The sequence below is a fragment of the Galeopterus variegatus genome, unplaced genomic scaffold, assembly GCF_000696425.1.
Source record: "Galeopterus variegatus unplaced genomic scaffold, G_variegatus-3.0.2 Scaffold2427, whole genome shotgun sequence".
Lineage (NCBI taxonomy): Eukaryota > Metazoa > Chordata > Mammalia > Dermoptera > Cynocephalidae > Galeopterus > Galeopterus variegatus.
The window spans coordinates 106,933-113,810 of NW_007728538.1; the positions used below are offsets into that span (position 1 = coordinate 106,933).

Genomic DNA, 6,878 nt, shown 5'->3' on the forward strand with positions numbered 1-6,878 from the left:
ACACAAATTTGTGATCTTTGTATCAGTTTAGGTGCTAGAAGCATTGTGGCATGTGGATGAACGTGGCTGACTTTAAGGGCTGGGGTCATTTCAGATTTAACCAGGTGGAAGAACTGACAAAGCAAGGACCTGGAGTGATGGAGAAAGCTGCTGGCAGGAGGCCACTGGGTTCATCTTGTGGATGATGTGCAATATGCTGACAAGACTGTCCTCGGCTCTTCTGAGGTATCACAGCCAGTCACCCATGTGAATGGGTTCTTTCCAGACTGTGTTGCTGGTCAGAATACTTTACCTATGTTCTTTTTTGGCCACTAAAAGCTGGAATAAACATCACATGTAGCTCTTGGAGGCTCTAGGAGATAATTACCTACTGGAGAGACAGAAGCTTAGGAAACAGGAGACAGGAAATATTATAACTAGGTAGAACGGAACAAAACATTAGGGAGAAAGTGCCAATGTCAGTGTTACAGTAAAATTGGTAACGGGAAGGAAAAGGAATCTAAAACTCTCATAATGGGTATTGTTTGGTGAACATCCTATATTATTTTCCCATTGCTGAACTTTTTTAAGCCTCTGAAGAACATTTTGGGAATAGGGAGATTGAGAGCCGTGATTCTCATATGTTATGGACACTCAGCCTCCTTAAAGACTGCTTTGGTAGTTTTGTCAGCTGTTATGCATGTAAATCTTGTGTCATCAGGATTTTTATATTACAATATGGCAACATGGCCATAGGACATGGTGAGATCAGTATGACGTTCACTAACATCAGTGACAAGGGCACTAGGGGTTAGTAGGTACTGAAGCTCTCTCTCAGTTCCTCAGTCATCTCCTCATGGAAGTGTTCATGCTTCACAAGCAGTTGGGAATAGACTACTGTACTTCATTCTGGACACCAACTACCAAAAGTTCCACATGGCTTTGTGGAAAGCTTGAAAAATGTTTCACTGGCCCAGAGGCAGGATCACAGCACAGAGATATTTTGTCTGGCTTAGGCTGATTCATGTCAACCATATAGGTGTAGGAGACCCTTTGAATATGAGCCATGCTATATAAAGCCTGAATTGTTAGATCACTTGGGGGTTGCTTTCTGATAAGGGAAGTTGGATCCAACATATGAGGAGTAGTGGTTTAGTTCTCAGTGTCCTTAGGGAGGGACTGGCACCAAGAAAGTTCTAGAAGTTATGGGAGAGTTCTATTGATTCCAAATACTGGGAGGATTCAGATAATTTGGCAATTAAAATGGAAAAAGAATCAAACATTCTTTCTGTAGTTTCTTGGATCAGTGATATACCTACACATCATAATTTTATAAACCTCAGCCCCAAGGGTGTACAATAAAGCAGATGAGTCATGTCCAGTCTTCACATTTAGGGACACCAAGCAAAGTGGGAGCTAATAGCAGTACCTGGTTCTCTGCCTTTCCTGGACTAATGCTTAAATGTGGAAGCACAGAACAGCTAAAGATACAAGAAGATAGAAGGTCCGGAAGTATTTGACTTGCCCTAGTTCTTTAAAGCCAGCTCATCGTAATTATGCGCCATATTCCCACTGGCCAATGAAAATAAGCAGCAGATACTATAATGACATTTTTGTGTGATAGGGGCAAAGATTTATGCTGCCCCCATAGGAAAATTCTCACTTTTTTTTTTAACCTCCTCCACAGGAAGTGTCGGAGTTAAAACGAGCTGACCAGCCCTAGGAGGTCACCACAATTTAATCAATGCTAGTGGATTAGTAGGAGTTGACTGGCAGAACGTGTTTGCTATTTAATCTAGATTGAAGAGAAGGAGAGAGAAAAAGGCCAGGAATGCTGTGGACTTCAGAAGCCCCCAAAACTCTAATCGCAGAGAAAGGAGTGGGAAGGTCATGACTGAGTGCCACAAAATGAGGTTTACCCAGATGGAATGTAGGTTTTAACAGCAACATCAGCCACATGCCAGGCTTTCGACTGCAGGGCAGAGAGGTTCCAGTCACATCCTTGGGGTCGTGGGAAGTGTTGCTTCCTGAAGGTCCATTCTGGGGACTCAGAGTAGGTGTATTGTTGTGTGCTGATCTGCCTGCTGCTTCAAAGCCCAACTCCTCCACCTGCCTCTCCTTTTTTCTGAACAAGGTAAGGTAATATATCTATATTGAGGTCATACGGAAGGCACAGTTTTTCCCAGTGTTTTATCCAACGTTCCTTGCAACTCTACCACGTCTAGGGAGATTTCTCTCAACTCTCTTTGTTCTCAAGCCCTTCTTTAAGTGCTGTCATCATTCTGGCTTTCTGTACTACAGGCTGGCACCTGATAGACAATAAATATACTGCTCTGGAGATGTATTTCAAATGTGGAGTCTTCCAGCAAATTTGAAACTTAGCCAAGAATCTTCCCCCATTTCTACTTTTTATTCCTTATAATTTCCAAGAGACTTTCCTGCCAGCAGACTTCTCAGACAGTGACAAACTGTATCCTCATTAAAACAAAGAAAGGTTAAGGGGAAAAAATAACCTATTTAAAATGAAGTAACTCACCAGTCTTTCAGCTATCAATTGACAATAGGATTTATATAAATCCATAATTGTATCTCTTTTACCTGCAGTTAGACTAGTTAATGATGAAAAAAGTATACAGCTGATCATGTGGCTTTAATGAGGATTCCTTATACAGAGTTAAAAAAAAAAAAGCCACCAAATTAAATTCTGCCAATTTACTCCATTGCAAATTGAGCACCACCCTGTGAGGGGGGAAAAAAAGGAAAAAGAAAAAAAAATCATCAAGTAGCTTAAATCAGTTACAGCTAAAGCCACCAAATTAAATTCTGCCAATTTACTCCATTGCAAATTGAGCACCACCCTGTGAGGGGGGGAAAAAAAGGAAAAAGAAAAAAAAATCATCAAGTAGCTTAAATCAGTTACAGCTAAATGTGTAAGTCAGCATGTGCTTTAGCCTTTAGTCATGAAGAATATATTAGATTTTAAAAATAAATGGCTTTCTGCTGAGTTTTCATTGCAATGGCTTTCTGACTTTTAATTAAATTTTCAGTACTTGTGGATGCTTCCTCATGTACTCCGGCCGTAGAGCTTGCATTGCCTCCATCATTAAGTGGAGTGGAAAACCAAATCGGAGATTATTAAGCTTGTTCATTTCTTTGTTATCAGCGGCTGGTGACTCTCTCCCTTTCACTTGTTAAATAAGGATGGAGCTTTCTACCACGATATTTTCCAAGAATGAAATAAGCTCTCGTAAACAGAGCATGATTAGCCCTAATGCGGGAGCTTGTTAAATGTTCCTCATTATACATTTCTGGTCTGTTTCATCAGTGTTAAATGAACTTAATGTAAATTAATAAAAACAGGTTTGCATTATTTGTAACAGGATTGAGAGTAAAGAAGAAAACTGTAAGCAACACTAAACTCGGCAACTAATGTTGAAGTTTGCACTTTTTCTCTGCTGCCCTTTCTGTTTTGTGGAACTGAATAAATTGTTCCTAAGGCTTAATATTTAATCTTTTGGAACAGAGCATTACAGTTTAGGTCTTACATTAGAGACTTTAATTGCTAATTTGGTGCTTTTCTGCAAATTTTGCTTTTGCTCCTTTTGAACTTCCCAGAAATAAAGAGATTTATGAAAATCATGTATTATTATAGGGACCAATCTTGAACAAAGGAATTTGAATTTTTATATCAACAGGGTCAAGAACAATATCATTTTGGCTATAAAATCTAATGGCTGGTTTTAAATTCATATTTGTTTTGATTTATAAAAATAAGTTCATTGCAGATGCTTCAAGGCAAATGTGTTATGTAAAATTCACATTGTTTTAAACAGTGACATTCTTAAAATACAAGACGTCTTCTAATTAAGGAGAAGCCAAACTGAAAAGACACTTAAACATGCATAGAAGGTCAAAAAGCTAAGGGGCACTAATCTAAGTGATAGAATGATTTATCTCTGGGATGTGAAATTAGATGCCCATGAGCAAGTAAGAATAATTAGGGATCCCAGCATTTAAAATTTTAGGACCTTCATTAACTAAAGTAGAATGTGCCTAAATTGCAAACTCCTTAAGAATACATTGTGAGGAATGTGAGGCTATAGTGACTTTAACTTTGTGGTTGTTAATGGGGTTAGTGGAACATCTGATGGTTGTGGTTATTTGGTTACGTTCACAAACGTCTTAATGCTCATGAGGTTTGAGCCGGTGTTTAAAATACAGTGAAATCAATAAAAGTTACTAAATTATGAAAAATGCATAATGCAACTGTGAATGCAGTCTCATTTTTTTTTCTCACTAAGCTTTACTTTAATGGGTCTCAAAATTCTGTGACAGGTTTTTGGTCAAGTTGTTTCCATTAGAAAGTACTGATTTTAAAAGCTAATAACTTAAAACTGCCGCGCACACACACACAAAAAAAACCCCAAATGGTCCACAAAATCTCCTTTCCTTCTGAAGGTTGTATGATGCATTGTTATCATTAACCAGTCTTTTATATTAAACTTAAATGGCCAATTGCGATAAACAGTTCTGAGACTGTTCCTCCACCACTGATTAAGACTGGGGTGGCAGGTATTAGGGATAATATTCATTTAGCCTTCTGAGCTTTCTGGGAAGACTTGGTGACCTTGCCCTCTCCAGTAGCCTTCTTGCCCACTGCTCTGATGATGCCCACAGCAACTATCTATCTCATATCATGAACAGCAAAATGACCCAGAGAAGGATAGTCAGTTGGGAAGACTTGGTGACCTTGCCCTCCCCAGTAGCCTTCTTGCCCACTGCTCTGATGACGCCCACAGCAACTATCTATCTCATATCATGAACAGCAAAATGACCCAGAGAAGGATAGTCAGAGAAGCCCTCAACACACATGGGCTTGCCAGAAACCATATCAACCAAGGCAGCATCACCAGATTTCAAGAATTTAGGGCCATCTTCCAGCTTCTTACCAGATCACTGATCAATCTTTTCCTACAGCTCAGCAAACTTGCAAGCAATGTGAGCTGTGTGACAATCCAGTACAGGGGCATAGCCAGCAGTGATTTGGCCTGGATGGTTCAGGATAATCACCTGAGCAGTGAAGCCAGCTGCTTCCATTGGTGGGTCATTTTTGCAGTCACCAGCAACATTGCCATGATGAACATCTTTGACAGACACATTCTTAACATTGAAGCCCACATTGTCTCCAGGAAGAGCTTCACTCAAAGCTTCGTGGTGCATTTCAACAGACTTTACTTCAGTTGTAACATTGACTGGAACAAAGGTGACCACCATGCCACATTTGAGAATGCCAGTTTCTATTTGGCCCACAGGGATGGTACCAATACCACTAATTTTGTAGACATCCTGGAGGGGCAGACGCAAGGGCCTGTCAGTTGGACAAGTTGGCTGCAAGATGCAATCCAGAGCTTCAAGCAGTGTGGTTCCACTGCTATTGCCATCTTTATGGGTGACTTTCCATCCTTTGAACCAAGTCATATTAGCACTTGGCTCCTGCATGTTGTCACCATTCCAACCAGAAATTGATACAAATGCTACTGTGTTGGGGTTGTAGCCAATTTTGTGAATGTAGGTGCTGACTTCCTTAATGATTTCCTCATATCTCTTCTGGCTTTAGGGTGACTCAATGGAATCCATTTTGTTAACCCCAACAATTAGTTGTTTTACTCCCAGCATGTAAACCAGAGAGCGTGCTCACAGGTCTGCCCGTTCTTGGAGATACCAGCTTCAAACTCACCAACACCAGCAGCAGCAATCAGGACAGCATGGTCAGCCTAAGATATGCCTGTAATCATGTTTTTGATAAAGTCTCTGTGTCCTGGGGCATCAGTGATAGTCACTCATACTTGCTGGTCTCAAATTTCCACAAGGAGATATCAATGGTGACACCACGCTCACGCTCAGCTTTCAGTTTATCCAAGACCCAGGCGTACTTGAAGGAGCCCTTTCCCATCTCAGCAGCCTCCTTCTCAAACTTTTTGGGTTCTTTTGTCGATCCCACCACACTTGTAGATCAAATGGCCAGTAGTGGTGGACTTGCCCAAATCTACATGTCTAATGACAATGATATTAATGTGAATCTTTTCCTTTCCCATTTTGGCTTTGATTTAGTGATGATTTACATGACACCTGTGTTCTGGCAGCAAACCCATTGAGAAAAAGCTGCAGTCTCATTTTTTTTTTTCCTTTTTGTCTTTTTTCGTGACCGGCAACGGATCGCAATCCTCAGTGTCACGCCCGTACCGGACCGGGACCGGCAACGGGATCACAACCCTCAGTGTTGCGCCCGCACCTCGCTCAGCCAGTGAGTGGCCAGTCTGTATGTGGGATCCGAACCCTTGGCGGGAGTGCCGCCGCGCTCCCAAGCGGCGCACTGTAGCAGTGCGCCACCGGGCCGGCCTGCAGTCTCATTTTAAGTAGGAGTTTTCTGGAACTTTATTTTTCATTGAATATTTTGTAACTCCTCAGACAAATAGTGCTTACTAAGTATTTGTTTAACATTAGTGGTAACATATCGTGGGTACTTCAAAAAGTTTATGGAAGATTCCTGTTATCTTTCAATTCTACTTTTCCATGCTCTTTTTGAAGTTCCCTCATATGCCCAAATCTTGATTTTTAGCTGGGCTTCTTAGAGAATGTCACGTTCACGGTCCAAATAGTGAAAATACAGAATGTATATTACAAACACCACCACGGAAAATATTACTGCTCATTCACAACACTCTGTCCTGTTCAGCCTGGATTGACCTCAGAATCTTTCTCAGCACAAGGAATCCAAGCAGCTCCTGCCGAAAGATTGCAGTTGCTCTGTGAGATGAAGCCTTTCTTGCAGTCCCTATTTTAATTAGTGAAACTGAATATTTTGTAACTCCTCAGACAAATAGTGCTTACTAAGTATT

At 40.9% G+C, this 6,878-nt stretch overlaps 1 pseudogene; it reads right to left on the bottom strand.

Annotated features, from left to right (window-relative positions):
* Positions 1-4,501: 4,501 nt before the first annotated feature.
* LOC103597795 lies at positions 4,502-6,074 on the bottom strand (annotated as a pseudogene).
* Positions 6,075-6,878: the final 804 nt, after the last annotated feature.